General features: G+C 39.1%; 1 long non-coding RNA gene across 2 annotated transcripts; it reads right to left on the bottom strand.

The window, feature by feature from the left end:
• Positions 1-13,415: 13,415 nt before the first annotated feature.
• On the bottom strand, positions 13,416-15,157 carry LOC147873876 (uncharacterized). Of its 2 annotated transcripts, none has more exons than XR_015535082.1 (3): positions 14,730-15,157; positions 13,995-14,556; positions 13,416-13,737 (listed from the first exon to the last, which is right to left on the bottom strand). It is a non-coding gene; the product is annotated as an uncharacterized LOC147873876 (long non-coding RNA). The 2 variants fall into 2 exon arrangements; XR_015535081.1 differs by having other exon boundaries at positions 14,500-14,556.
• Between the last annotated feature and the right edge of the window lie 1,419 nt (positions 15,158-16,576).

The raw sequence follows: 16,576 nt of genomic DNA, 5'->3' as shown, positions 1-16,576 counted from the left end.
TACTTGCATCAGAGGAAAACACGACAGCGATTGCCAAAGATTAGCACCAGCCAAGGAATTTTTGTGAGGCTTGTATATGTATAAAAATCCGTACACTTATCTCAGGTATTAAATTCATCCATCACCCTCGAAGTAGTTCCCCTGGGAGTGAACACAATGATCCCAGCGCCGCTGCCAAGCCTGAAAGCATCCCTGGAAATCTTTCTTTGTCAGCCTGTCAAGCACCATCTGCGATTCTGCCTGAATCTCTTCTATCGTCTCAAATCTCCTTCCCTTTAGCTGAATTTTAATCTTTGGGAAGAGGAAGAAGTCACACGCAGCTAAATCCGGCGAATAAGGAGGGTGCGGGATGACGGCCATGGTGTTTGAGTCCAAAAACTGCCGAACTTTGAGGGCGGTGTGCGCTGGCGCGTTGTTATGATGCAGCAGCCAGTTGTGGTTGCGCCACTTTGACGGCCGCTTCCGTCCTTTAGAATCAGCTGACAGGTCCCATAGCCTATCCCAACAATGTCGCACAAGTCGTTGAAGGTACGACGTCGATCTTCGTGAATGGCCTGCCGAATCTTCGTAACATTTTCGGGCGTTGTGCTCGAAGATGGTCGTCCAGAACGCTCGTCATCATCGACAGAGGTTCGGCCATTTTTAAAACGTGAATGCCACACAAAAGTTTGTGCACGACCCATTGCGGACTCCCCAAATGCTTGCTTTAGCATTTCGTAGGTTTCCGTAGCCGTTTTGGCGAGTCTTTGGCAAAATTTGATTTGTTCATGAAAATCCGCCATTCCGAAATCGCAGGAGGGTCGGTGTAATGCACTACAAAACGCCCGTAACTAAGAAAAAAATGCTAATTCGATGATGCCGGCTGGCACACTGATTCACTATGAATGTAGGCCGCACCCCCTAGCAGCAGAAGCTCGTTCGCCCTCTATTGACACAGTCTTGAAACTTTTTGATCGCACCTCGTATTTATCCTCATTCCACAGGAGAGTTTGCTGTTGAGCTAGAAGCAATTCTACATCACTTGACAATTTTATGTCTTCTATCCATTTATTTCATTCTTTAGTGGTTTCTTGTTTTTGGAAAAATGCATCGTTAATTGTAATCTTGTAATGTTTGTACAATGGAGTATTAATCAAATAAGTAAGCCAACGTTTTATTGTATCTTTCTTCACAGTTCCTTCCAGATACGTAGATTTGTGAAGCAAGTTTCTCTTTATATGGACGTTGAAACTGTAATAATCGTCCAATTCTCTAGGTAGTAGCGTTACCATATTATTAACATCTACTGGAACATTGATTACTTGTCCCAGTATCCCAAATGCACTCAACTGATGTCTTAACCTCCTAATTTGCATAAATGGAAGTCTAGGAAATATTAATCTTTCGCTTATGCAATCTAGAGGAGGCAAATCAGTGGGGTATGGTGGATACACAAATCCATTACTCCTAGACAAAATAGGTATTTGCTGTTTATTTAAAGATAGCCAATATGTTGTGCATACCTTAAATTGGGATACATTTTCATTTACAAACTCCGTATCCAATAAATATAAATGGCTATCAGTAACTTGTTTCAAATCTTTTTCAAACCATAACCGATCACATACTTTGCAAGCGTATCCAAATATATTTTCATTAAAATGCTTATGAAAATATTCTGTTGCATTGTCATACCTTGGTTGCGCGATTCTTGTAGGAACGCTTGTACTTGCTAATATGTGGAAGCATTAATTTGTAGTAATTACTTCTTGCGATTCCTAAATTCCGTCATACGTTCAGCATTAGTTTTTGGAATTTCTTTGGGAACGTGAAGTTCATTATTTGATAATAATTCCTTCTTGCGATTTCTACATTCCGTCATACGTTCAGAATTACTTTTTGGTATTTTTTCGGGAACCTGAGGTTCATTATTTGATAATAATTCCTTCTTGCGATTTCTAAATTCCGTCATACGTTCAGCATTAGTTTTTGGATTTTTTTTAGAAACTTTAGGTTCATTATTTAATACTTCTATGTTTTTACGTTTTCTGTACTGTCTCATATATTCTGTTTTATGGAGTCTTTTAGCTTCACTGTCATCCATCTTGTACATAGTATGACGCAACAAACTAACGCAACAACAGATTACTTAATAATTATTATCTGTGATATTGTAAAACGTTTTTACGAGCACAAAATTATCTACTCCACGACGCACTTCTTCTACAAGCGATTCACAGCTCAGCTCTATCCGCAATAACGAAATCGGATTGTTGAGGCAATAATGTAACACAACAGATTATGTTTCCCAGGTAACATAACAATGACGTTTCCTAGGTAACAAAAATTCTGAGTAAACAGATGAGGTTTCCTAAGTAAGATAACAATGAAGTTACAAATTTTCGTTTCCCTTTTTCGTAACACTATTTCGTAACATTTTTGCCGAATGACACTGACCCTAAAATATAGACGTATTTACGTCAAAAACAAATTATATTAAGTTCTTGCAAATATAAGAGATAAAATAAAACTGTATAAATCTTATTATAGAAACTTCTTTGTTATATACTTTTCCTAAAGAATCTGAGGCATTTTATAAAATTCCTAGGTATTCTATAGAATACCTAGGCGAAGTATAAAATAAACTGTTACTTTCATACATTGCCTAAAAGTTATGGGCAATTTATAAAGTGCCTGGGCATTCCACAGAATGCATGAACTTCGTACTTTGCCTACTGACTTTAGGCATTCTATACATTGCGATTTCATAGTTTGTCGGTAATATATACACTGACAGGCCTCGAACACAGCTACCTTTCATTGGCAAGGCCGTTTTATTCCCAGGCTCACTGTTAAGGCCTCTATACAGCCTTCTGTATATTGTTTACGTCATTTCCTGGTTCTTGGTTACCTTTAATCGTAAGTCTGATGTTCGCCTTGTACACACGCGCATACAAGTCAACCATACAGGTTTCTGTGACGCCTTCAGTTTTCATTCGAGTCAAAGTGTGTATAGGCGCAAATAGCAACAGAAGATTACGTGCCTCTAATCCAACACAACCACAAAACAATATACATTTTTTCACCCTTAAACTGGCGAGAACTACACTGACCTTGTCCTCCAGCTATAATCAATCAAAGGTGGCCATGGAAACAGTTTCAAAAGTTGCTGCCAGAGTGTGTTGAATTATATGCAAAGTCGTAAAATAACCTTCGTAATAAACCTGATGCCACTAAGGATGTCTTGTCAATACATTTCCTTAAATCATATGCAGTTTCCAAGGAAATATAAATGAACAGTAGGGTAAAAACTCCAAGTATCTGTCTACAACTTAAATCAAAATTTTCTACATCCACAGCAGGTTTTGTAGTCACTAAAAACGACAGCCCACATGGGTTGAAAGGTGCATTAATGTGTATGCAGCGCCGTATTAGAAGCGACGACAGTGGAAAGCTCTACTGTGTATGCAAGTAACATGACTGCCCCTGTAATTATTAAGAAATGCCTGTTCTAAGGTTGTATACTGCTGTCCTATCAGAATGAAGGGACGTGTGAAGATGCCTTTACCGCTGGTTCGACTCCTTGGAAGGGCAATCAACCCATTTTTCCAGGCTTCGAGTTGGATTCGAACCCCAAGATCACGGTATTCGAGAGCTCACTGAGGCCGGTAAACAACTAATTACTAACGAACTCGCTCCACATGGCACAGTCCCTGACAAGCTGTTACACACTCAACTAGTCGATATTCCCTGCCTTTCATCGAAGAATTTATTACCATGTTCGCAAAAGCCCGCAACAGACTTAGGACTGGAATATTCTGTACTATATTACGTTCCCACCATATACAGGAGGATTCGAAAGGTTAGGGCCAAACTGAAGGAGCGTATAGAGAGAACAACTTTTGAGTAGGAATCCATGTCTTCCGAAGTTATCCTGAGTCAGTCGAGACCACTGAAGGTAGGGGTATTTACACCTGTCACTATCAACTCACAAACACAATGTAAATAGCTCAGGGGCCTCTGTAGAATCTGAGATACGTGTGTTGCGCACACTCTGATATTCTGAAACGTTTCTACCAGCACAAAGTTATCTAGTCTACGACGCACTTTTTATACAAGCGATTCATAGCTCAGCTCTTTCCTCAATAACGAAAGCGGATTGTTGACGGCGATAATGATACAACAATGTCTACGAACGCAACAATGTCAATAAACAGACACAACAATGCCACACACAACACGTCCAAATAGCTCGAGAAGGGAAGATACTCAATTCCCAACAACGTGTGATTCAAAATTAAGCTAGTAGGAGAATAGCAAAGTACGATTATTTCAGCGGTATGTTATCAGGCTGCCCTCGACTGACTCAGGATAACTTCGGAGGACATGGATTCCTATTCGAAAGTTGTTCTCTCTGAGTCCCTCTACACGCTCCTTCAGTTTGGCCCTAACCTTTCGAATCCTCCTGTATATACATATCAGTTTAAAACGTTTGTCACCGTCCTCCGATTCCCCGTTTACATTATTTCTTCTCAATCTATTGTCCAACTTCTAGACCTCTTTCTTCCATGGCCTCGTTTATGCCATTCCTCTAAATCTTCCGTGGTCTACCCCTTCTTCTTTTGCCCGGGTGCACCCAATGCATTACTTTTTGAGGTAGTCAATGAGTGTCCATCCTCTGGACGTGGCCAAACCATATTAATTGTTTAGTGCTGATGTCATCGATTACAGTGTTGCTTATTTCCATTCGTTCGCGTATTACAGTATTACGAACGTGATCCATTTTGGATATTCTAGCAGAGCGCCTCCAGCAATCCATCTCAACTGCTCGGAGCTTTTTCTTGTTTCTTTCTGTTACCTGCCAGAAGTAAGAATTCTTTTCATGATGACTTTATATATGTGCACTTTGTTGTTCCGCGTGATATTTCTATCCCACAATATTGAATTTAGTGCACCTAAAGAATTCCTACTGGCTCGAATTCTTTCATTAATCTCTGTATCATGTTTACCATCAGCTGTAATTTTGACTCCAAGATACTTATATTCACATTTGGTGATGGTTTCGCCTCTTTCTAATGTCATATCATGTTCTTCTTTGGTTTCTGTACATAAATATTGTGTTTTATTAAAATTTATTTCTAACCCCCCCCCCCCCCCCCCCCAATGATATACAGTCTTTATTGAGCTTTCGGGTCATATATTCAATATTTAATAAAACTTAAATGTAAATATGCGATACTTCGCACATTGCACTGAAGCCGGTGTTTGGCGTAACAAAAAAGTAAATTAGTGAAACGCACATCCGGGATTTTACACGTTCTACGAGTTCCGTAACAGATCATCATTAAATGACGCGGTTAGAAACCGAAGTGAAATTACCGAAACAGAATGGCGTATGTTTTAATGACAACAGTTAGTTATTTCCTGTTACTCCTAGTGGAGCATAGGGCAGCAGTAAAGACCATCCATCTAGTTCTGTTGACAGCCAAGCGTTTCATTTCACTCCAAGTTTTACCAGCTTCCATAGCCTCTTCTTCCACCGTTCTCTTCCATGTCTTCCTCGGACGGCCAGGTCTCCGTGTTCCCTGCGGATTCCAGTCCAGTGCTGTTTAATGACAACAGCACACATATTGATTCCTTTCTGTTGTTGGTAACTTTTACCACATTCTCCCGACTCTACCGTCTCCTCTTACCATCACAAAGCCTTCTTCTTTACTTTTTCCCACGGTATTCTTGAACCGGGTCAGATATAATGCATCACGCAAATACATCGGGTGTGAGCATGGGATAGAGAAACACAAGGATGCCTCGTACAATTAACTTTACTTTAACGCGTTTCAGGTTATAACATCCGGTTACAAGCATGTTAAAAATAGTACAATTGTGTAAGAAGCTAAGTAAATACTTCGCCTCTAGGCATGTATATGACTAGTTCCTACCCACTTCCAGTACAGCAGTATAGACAAAAACACGATCTTCAAAGACTTTCGACATCAAAACAAAAAGAAACATCCACTGGTTACACACACACAAACAGAATGACGAGCCGGCGCTGCTCAGTCAGCAGTGACTGACTACAAACTGGACTACCGGGGTTCGATCCCCGACGAGGGCAGAGAATTTTTCCTCTAGCTTCTGCGTCCAGACCGGTTCTGAGGCCCACCTAGCCTCCTGTCCAGTGGGTACCGGAGGTTAAGCTGACCACTCACCCTCCCATCCAGTGCCGAAGACAAGAATTAGTAGGAGCTATAGCGCATCTCCCCTCAAGCGCCTCCAAGGCGTGTAGTGGGAGAGCTTTTCTTTTACTTTACCAAGAGAATGACCAAAAAGCTTCAGCCAAATTAGCTGTTGTTGCAAAGTTCGATTTTTCCGATGAAGACGAAAATGGCAAAAAGGAATCAAGAGATTAAAAGAAACGGCAGAACGAAACAAGAATCGGTTAAATAAGCAGAGGCAGGCAGTGGCAAAAATAAAGAAGAATCGTTGAAAGACCGTGGAAGAAACAGCGCAAGTCAAATTAAACTAAAGGAAAGGAAACAAATGCGAACAAAGGTCACAAGAAATATCTACTAACTCTCTAGTAGTAGAATCCGCAGGTCCAACACCGACAACACCAAAGCCCGGCACCGGAAACGATCCTGAGCCAACTCCATCCATTTCCCATCCTCACAGCCCACCCACCTCCCTAAGATCCATCTTGATCTTATTCTCCAATCTCCTTCATGGTCTGCCCAGTGGTCGTTTTTCTGTAAAATTCCCCATCAAAATTCTGTACGTACCCTTTGCCTCCATGCGTGCTATTTGTCCACCCCAGTCTCCTACATTTCACTATCCTCACTATGCCAGGTGACCCGTACAATTCACGCAGCTCCTCGTAATGCAGGATTCTAATTCTCCATTTAATTCATCCCTCCTAGGTCCAAATACCTTCCTGAGCACTCTGCTTTCAAACACTTGTAATCTACGTTCTTCCTTCAAGGTAAGAGACCATGTTTTACAACCATACAAGACAACAGGCAAAATTATTGTTTTATATTGCCTGATCTACAGTTCTTTGGATAGTAAACGAGATGATAGCAGTATGTAAATTGAATAAAACAAACGTTTCCCGAATGAATTTTACTCTTAATTTCATCATGGACCTCATTTATTTGTTGTTGTTCCCAGATACTTCAATTTTGAAACATTTTCAAACGATGTGTTACTTATAATTATGTTCCGCAGCTGTTGGTCCCGTATTACGCCAATGTATTGAGATTTGTCTACATTTACTCCTAGGTCTATTTCCTTGCCAGCCTGTAGGAGAGTTTCTGCATTCTTGGTTATGCATAATATCCAAAATATTCGATGTTCTAACATAACACATTTTAACTTAGTCTAAAGGATCTGACTTAACCAACCTTAACACACGCGAAATGTGTCTGAACCTGTTCTATCCTAATCTGTCCCAACAAAAACAATCTTAGCATACACAATCACTTCAGCTGACATCAATGCGAACCACCATTACCAGAATAACCAAGGTAAACATTCAAAGAACGCATAACAGTGGTTGCCAATGGTAATATGGTAACTGTTGTAAACAAATACCCAAAATGGCCACCAGGTCGCAGCACATCAATTTCCACCTCACGACTATTTAATGTTATTTTTTAATAAGAGGGCAGTTGCCCGCGTGTCCCAGTGATACTGTTACAAAGAATTGTTATTTGCATCATAATAACTTTCAATAATTACATTCCCAAGAATATTTAATTTTAATATCTCTTATTTTAAGAATCGTCCTTAAAATATCGTCAATATAAATTCTCATTCAGACATTACGAATGAAACTAAAGCGTTTGACATTATATGTTTCAGAATTCAACAAATTTAGGGTGCAACTAACCCGAGAAGGAATATCGGGCCCAACTGCTATTTATATTTATACGGAATGTGTATAAAGTCCTGACAAATACCTTGAAACTAACTTCTACAGATTATACTGTATAAAGACAAATGTTCTTGACTTTAGAGATGATAATTTTCCCATTGATATAAAACTAGATGAATTGAATGATCTGGTCTATGGTAAACTGTAAGCTTTTGTCAAATTTCCTTGCTGTAAGACTTCAAGCTCTCTGCTAGTTATCATAAAATACTCATAATAAGCAAATCATCATTTAATAATCATTTTTATAACAACTAACAAATAATAATCATCATATCACTAGGTATGTTTAATAACTGGAAATTTGCCCAGCAAGATTAACAAGAAAATGTAAAGTAATATTTAAAAAAAATTATTGAAAAGTGTAACAAGCAGCTGATAAAAATGAAAGTCATTCCTTATCCTCATGAGATCTTTGTTCCTGTTCTCGAACAAATTTTTAACCCAAGCCAAACTCTGTATTATTTTCCTACTGTATTGAAACACGGACATTTGTCCCTGTTTAAAAAACGCAACACTGCCTCTGTCGGTAACTAAGACCCATTTCTATAATTCATACTTTTCCCAAACTATTTGAACTTGTCATTCATTATATTTAACGTTTCTTAAGCTCAAAACTGAATTCTTGTCAGCGTGGTTTTACGAAAAACAAATCCACCATAACCAGTCTGATAACTTATCTGGATATTATTACCCCATTAATAGGGCCTCAGGGTCAAGCTGACGCGAATCGTTCTTAACTTCGTTCGACCTTGTCCTCATAGCCTGTTACACTTCATTACCTTCGTTAGCTTAGGGCACTCGGCCTTTATCGGCCGCTTCTTACCCTTGGGAAAAGACCCCGGAACTCACTGGACAGGTGGGCCGCAGAGGTTAGAAGAAAATCCTCTGCCTCTGTCGGGGATCGAACCCCAACGGCCCAGCCCGCAGCCAGTCACTATACTGACTAACCTAATTATGTAAATTCTCTGATTTAGCAACCTGTTTCACATATTTTCTTCTTTTAAATTAATAGACTTCGTTCAACTGAATTATTGTTGCAAAGATGCTGATGTTTCAGTAGCACGTTGCCCTTGTGTATTAACGTCCTCTAAACTCATAACGTAATTATTTGAAATTTCTTTCTTGTTACCTTCGTATATTTATTATTGCGTTCTTCTTTTGCGCTGTAACTGGCATAGTTGTTGAAGCAGCGCACCAAAAACAAAGAACTGAATTCAAAGCCACAAGGAGTCAACATGTAAGCACGTGCTCTACTGTGCTGGAACGAATTAGGCCATGGAGGAGTTGCTTTCAGTGAATTGTTTCCACAAAGCACCGCATAAAAATACATTAGTATACAGTCTATATGACCAGTAGGTCAAATATTATTGCATAAGGACTAAAAATCCCTCGTCAGCATCTTTACATTAATTTGCCATGAAAGCATTACCAAGGCAACATTTGTAACAACACACACTTTCGTAAATATTATCCCGTAAGGTAGAAAATCACAATAAACATAAATTCCCTCAGAACTATTTGAAATTGTTTACAGTTAATGGAAAAACATTTAATTCTGGGAGGAGATTATTTGTTTTATCAGAGAATAGCACTCTTTTTGCCAGACTTAAGATTAGCAACTGGTCTGTAAAGATAATGATGATTGTTTTATACGTTTTCTTTGTGAAATGTATTCTACAACAGGAATTATTTAGATAGTTTCCTACACAGCATCACAATCCAAAAGACAAATATTCATATTTTCACTGCTGTAAAATTCCAGACAAATTCACAGTTTGAAATTGTTTCCTTTTCACCACGTGCGGATGGTCACTTCAGACTCCTAATCCAGGGTCACCATAATTGATACTTAAAATATCTAATGTGACATAATAGCCATTTGAAATAAAAACTGTGCATTATGAGTCAAACACGGCGGAGCACAGCAACAGGGAAATTCATTTCCAATACAATAAGAATATCATGACACATTTGTGCTCACATTAAAGCAAAGAATAATGCAATGCTTCATGTAATAAATGGCTAACCACAGAGGAGTCAGATCGCAATCACAGAATTCATATAAGTGCTCAACATAGGTTAATTAAAAAAAATATACCTGAAAGGCCTCAGGAAATAATTTTTGAAAATTATGTTTAAAAGAATACGTAAAGTGTACTTGATCCAGTCTTTCTTTTTTCCTCATGTGTCTTCAAATATAAGACTAAAATTAATTACAGAATGTTGCTGTTTTGTTTTTGTTTCGACCCCCACCCCACCCCACCCCAGATTTGCAGATTCGTTAACACACTTTATTTTGATTTCTACTCCGCTCCATCAGTTCTCTTAAATTTCATTGTTTTCCAATATTCTTTCTAGTTTCTTGTTGTCAAAAGGACTAGTTATATAATGGCTAGTATCAGCTGAGCCAGTCTCTAAGACATCTCAATGTCTTTTGTTGTGCATGACAAATTTCAAGGTGAAAGAATCAGGACAGAGTCGAAGCTCTTTCAACCAGAGACACGCTGTCGAATGAGACTGTAAGGTAATCATAAGAGGTAAGCAGGCAAGGATGTTGAAGGCGGTGTTAGTGGAGTTTCAGAGGTATTATAATGGTTTTTTTGTCTAAAGAGACTGAATAAAACCACAAACCTCTATATTATCATTCACTCAGGTAATACTAAAACATGCACCCACAAAGCGATATTACCAACCCACTGAAAAATTTGATTTGTAGGATTTGAGGTATTCGTGATAGTCTTCTGGGTTGTTGCACCATCTTTAAAAAATTTATGTAGAAATCACATCCTGTCTGTAGTCAACCAACTGTACACATAAGGGCCTAACGAATTAAAAAGGAGTCGTGAGTAGAACTCATAAAGCCCACTTTCTGTTGTAGACATCCAGCACTACAAATCGTATATTATTACCAAATTATGTAGGTAATGAAAATTTGTAATCCAACAATAAAATGCCATTTGGTCGACCAGATGGCGCGGTTGCTTGGGTGCATATGGTCATATATAATTGGATCGCGGTTGCACAATTTTCTTACTTAAATGTAGTTCATTTTAAGTCTGAATGTATTTTAATGTTTTTTATACATGGAAAATAACTTAAGTTGTATGCAACATTTGTATAAAGAATTTTCCATCTAATGTCCAACCCTAAATGTCCGTCACCTTCTTAAAGACAAGCATCGACTCTTTTTGTGTTCTTCATGCAACTTTGCACAGCATTTCTGGGTCAGTGTCGGTAACAGTCTGTTCAACATTCTGTTTCATAGAAAGAAATGTTCAAGAATACAGCTTCTGTACAACCGGCACGAGCAGCGGCCTAGCAACCACAGTGACAACATGAGTCAGGGGAGGTTGGGAAAGTCTATTACAGAAGGTGGACCTGCTTCTGATTTAATTTTTGTTGTTGGGTTATATTTTAATTGGAATTAAATGTGTGCAACGTATGCGTACCAAAGAGTAATTTACTACACTACAGTAGCTGTCACCAAATCGCATGCTTCAAGGCCATGAGAGAATTTCACCCTGCCCCCCTTACCTAACACCTCAAAGTCACCAGTACAGTGTTGCTACCTTCACTAAGGTGCGAGTCCTTAAGTGTCTTCACTGCTGTTCATGTTGCAGTGGCACAACATTTTTCATGTGACCTTGAAATATGCACTTTGTTGGTTGCTGCTGCAATTTATTAATTTGTAAAAAAAATGTATTTTGGGTGCAGTGTGGCTATTTATTTACAAATGTGATTAGATGTATCACAGTGCATTACATTCATACGATATGTGTCAGGCTGTGTTATGGTATAGGTATTTAAATGCCACCTTCTCACGATAATAGCCTGAATTCACTCCTAGGATAGTCCATGTGGGTTTTGTGGTGGACAAAATGGCAATGGGATAGGTCCCTCAATTTGTACCCTGTCAATATCATTCCATCTCCATTCTGCCTACTAGGATCTATGGAACTCATCTATCAACATGATTATGGCACGTCTTTCTATACCTAGCCAAAGAAAAGAGTCCTGCACATAGAACACATGAAATGACTGGCAGTAATGTCAAGCCTCCGGAGGTTATATGACAGTCAGATACAACCCCAGTACAACTGTTTGACTTCTGCTATGAACATACAAATATCTTCAATCACCGTGAGATTAATGTACCCATATTTCAAAAAAGAACCCAGCGAGTTAATTACTGGTAACTGTTACATTATTTATGACAGCCACTGGTACAATAGAATTGTATGAGGATTACTGTCTTCCAGGTTATTGCTCTCTGTAGTCTGGTAGATTTCCACAAACGTTTCAGAGATCATACTGCCTCCGTCATTGCCCTGATAACGGAGGCAGTATGACCTCTAAAATGTTAGTGGACATCTACCAGAATACACAGAACAATAACCCAGAGGACAGTAATCTTCAGACTCACCACTGTGAAAACCTCAAATCATACACAGAATTGTATGAATCACAATCTTATATAAGCATCATAGACCTTGATCACTTTTTCCGTGCCCCAGAAATATGAATGCCAAAATAGACATTCTGCTTGCTATACCTGCATCATGAAACAAGACTGGCAAAATATGTAAACTACCACAAGAAACCATAACTAAAAATAAGAAAGATTGCAAAATATAGAGTAATGTTTCCAAAACATGTAAGACGGCATAATAATCTTGTGTATGCACTATATTTTCAAATAAGATCAATGAATTAATGCACAGCTGTATATTTACTACATTTTACATTAAGCCATAAGTGCAAGGATGTTTTATAAATGGGTATTCTACTTCGCACAGACCATGGTGTTTAAATGTATGAAATGTACAAGCATGAACCCCTTAACAGACAAGAGACTTCAACTTTCTCTTCCTTAGGACTGGTCATAATTTGGGATGTCAGAAGTTATACTAAAAGGTAAAATAAGATGGCATATATAGTTCAGAGCTTCTTTGTCTTTCCTACATGTACGAGGCTCGTCCACAAAGTAAGTTTCCCTGGGGCCGTTTACAGAAACAAAACAAAATATTTATTGCAACAGATACAGCAAGTGTCCAGCTATTTTTCAACATATTCGCCACCGGAATTGAGACATTTGTCATTCCGTGGGACCAACTTTTGAATACCTGTGTCGTAGAAGTCTGCCGTCTGGGATTGGAACCACTGTGTGACAACCATCTCCGCCTCTCTGTCATTCTGAAAACGCTGACGCTGACCGGACAGGAATTTCTTGAGGTGTAGGAAAAGATGGAAATCACTGGGAACGAGGTCCGGGCTGTAGGGTGAATGATTAAACACCTCCCAGCTGAACTCCTGCAGGAGACTTGCTGTCCGTCGAGCCGTGTGCGGCCTAGCGTTATCACTGACCGCTCTTCACAGTCGGCGGGAGCTGGAATAAGAACCTCCATCTTCAACAGCTGCAACGATGCTACTGTTAGAACGCGGGAAGTACCGTTAGTGCATGCGCCATGCTACGTCATTGCTCTATCACGTACGAACAGTCGATTCGCGCAATATAAGGTTTGCTAGCTGTGGGACGAGTGGGAAACTTCCTTTGTGGACGCGCCTCGTAATATGTGTATACAAAGTTTCCTACTTCAAGCAACATGCCAAGACACACCGATTTCTGCACAGTTCAAGCCTAAAAATTAACGCTTGTAAGCTCACTATGACATAGGACTCTTCACATATAGCATACAAACCAAAAACAAAACTGGTTGATTCAAGTCAACAGAAGTAGATTAATAATGCTATCAACCTGTAGCTTGTGGACTATGCACAACCCACATTTCTTGTGCATGCAGCGGACAGTTTCGAAGAAACCAAATCTACATATAAAAAGAAAAATGTAGATAACTTATTGCAAAACTGTACAAAGTCCACGAAAAACAAAAATAAGTCGCAAACATTTCCGCAAATCGAAGTAAAGAACTTGTTTCCAGTCACTTCCTTGTAAATGTCACCGCCCATGAACCGTTACTGCCAACACCAATAACATACACGATTTACAATGACAATTATCACCCTATTTGTATAAACAACTGTGTAACATGAAATATATAACTAATCAAATTATATTAAGTACCTCTGAAATGTTGTTTCTGGTAGACTACATTCAATCTTTGCGTTTTATACGTAACTACAAACGTTTTCCAGATGTCTATATACAATACCAATGCCGTGAACATATTTAATGGGGTTTTAATTTAGCGACTTGTTTCAATCTCAAAGCGTAGAATATTCTGGTAGCTAGAACTGCGTATTAGCGTCAACATCATAACAACATGTAATATTTGGTTTAACACAGCCCTGGATGCTAGTTGATTGACATGAAATCCTTATAACCACTAAATTCTGTCAGACATTGCAGTCAGCTACTCACAAATGCGGTTGACACGAAGCTGGACTGTATTCAGAGCTACGAAACGCAACATTTAAAGGCACATGGAGATAAGCCAATGACACAAGGTAACTAACTGTAAGGGGGCATGGCCTGTCTACCCCCAAACATGCAGGCCTTCAGCCAAAGCAATCTCAGTCCTGGGTTCAGCTCCATCCAACCAAAGGCCTTTTCGTAAGGGATAAATTACCTGCGATCAACTTCCCATCACGAGCAACACGCCCAAATCTGAACATGGTAGGGCCTTCTGCAAAGAAAAAATCCTGTTAGCGTAAGCGTAAGAGTTTTAAGATACAGTAAATCAATTCCAGCAACGCGTTTCGTTCTCATGGGATAACGTCTTGTACTGGTGTAAGTTGGTTGGTTAGCCAATGATGGAGGATTGTGATAATTATCGACTGTATAAAACAACACACTTACAATAATGGAACAGCCGATGGCTCGTCACTGTTATCATCCTCTTCTGTTTCCGAGTCACTTCATTGTCATAATTTTCGTCTCCTGAATGAATACTGATGTGTTGCACAACTTCAACCCCGAACAACTTGTTCCTCCTGCAACTGTCCTACATACCGAACACGAGATCTGCTAGGTTATCCGAACAATATAAAGGAGATAATCCGATAACAAGGTGACCCAGTTCATTTGCCATCTAAACCTGTTCATACACTTTTTTACGTCTATACGGCACAGAGTGAAAGAGTGATTCGGGTATACTTTCTGCAGGATCATATTCAATACAGCTCTTTCATAGCCATTCTTGAATGTCTTTTTTTGCGTGACACTGTGTTGGGGTCTTTGTATACGATGATAGACTGACAGCTGACATTAACCACGATTATAATGGATTGCTCTTCCGTTTTCATTCCAGTCTACAGAACTATCAGAGTTCATATATGAATGATAATGGGAGTCTCGAATTTGTTGACATGAACAAAGTACTTTCTCTCAGGAATAAAGCCTGTTTTTGCTTATCCTGCGTGACACACAATAAGATTGCTCCCTTTTCCAGGACATGAGTATTTTAGTGGTATTGGTCAACCAGTGTTTCGTGTAATTGGAATGCAGGGCTCTGATATCCTGAAATTCTAACCTAATCTAACTGTCCTTAGGAAATAAATTCGAACAGCCACAATGTTTCAGAAATTCACGCGACAGTACGAGCTCAACCGCTTCCAGTATTCAGCTGCCACCGTTCGTGTTGCCAATTTTGGAGCAATACACTAGTTGCAAGGCGACAACTTGTGAACAGAAAACCTGTGTTACGAAATGCAATTATAACTAATATCTGTCAAGTGTTTTTAAAATGTTATTTGTGAAAACCCTGACTTAAATACAACTTCGCACAACGGCGGCAAGGTGATGGCAATCGGTTGTTTCTGTAAAAGTTGTTATTCAATAAATTATCCTCCCGGGGCCTATACAAAAAATAAAGTAGCCATCACGAAATTTCATACAAGGCCGCAAAAGGACCTCACTTCCCTCCCAACACCTTTCCTCGCGGCACTACGTCAATACCACAGCATTGCTATTCTGCTAGTTCTGAGCTTTCGCTCGCATGTGCCCCTTGATGATGACTACTAAAATTCATTACCACTCCAATGGATAACTTTGAGTTAAACACTTTTTGTCAGAGGAACTTCCTCTGTCTTTAAAATAAAGGTGAGTGCATGTAAACTTGGCTGAACCACACGAGATTTCACATGAAGATGACAGTCTTCTGGTATGTTGCGCTGTGCAGTCTGTGCAGACGTTTCAGAGGTGCTTATTATCTCCATCATCAGGACAATTATCACAACGTCCCAGAAGTGAAACATCTACTTGGTTGAACCTCTCTCATATTACCAATTTCCATTAGGTAGAGGAAGTTATTTTTTCAGTGGCATCAAACTTTCTTGAAAACAGTTTCAATATCAAATCTGGTTTACATGAAAGAGGAGGATATAGAAAAAGGAATGTTCCTTGATTTGTGGCAGACTTTCTGTATTTGGTTGATGCTTCGTTAAAATGTGATTGATAATTACATTAAAACAATCTTCAGGACTTTATGCCAGTTTATGTGCTGAAAGATCTTTGTTGAGTGTATGAATTTAAAATTCCTAGCAAATTGAAGTCTCAATTGCATGTACGAACGTTTTTCTTCCCCCTTCATTTCTATGGAAATAGGAATTTTGGGTCAACTTTGTAGAACATTCTTAAAACATAAAGATTGATTTTGTAAATTTCATTTGTACAATTCCTACATAGTTCTAAATATTGTGCCATAA

This window comes from Zootermopsis nevadensis, unplaced genomic scaffold (assembly GCF_977971745.1).
Source record: "Zootermopsis nevadensis isolate Lab colony 2312 unplaced genomic scaffold, Znev_1.0 Znev_ptg000013l, whole genome shotgun sequence".
Classification (NCBI taxonomy): Eukaryota; Metazoa; Arthropoda; class Insecta; order Blattodea; family Termopsidae; genus Zootermopsis; species Zootermopsis nevadensis.
Note: the sequence above shows the minus strand (reverse complement) of the source record. Positions and strands in the feature narration are given on the sequence as shown.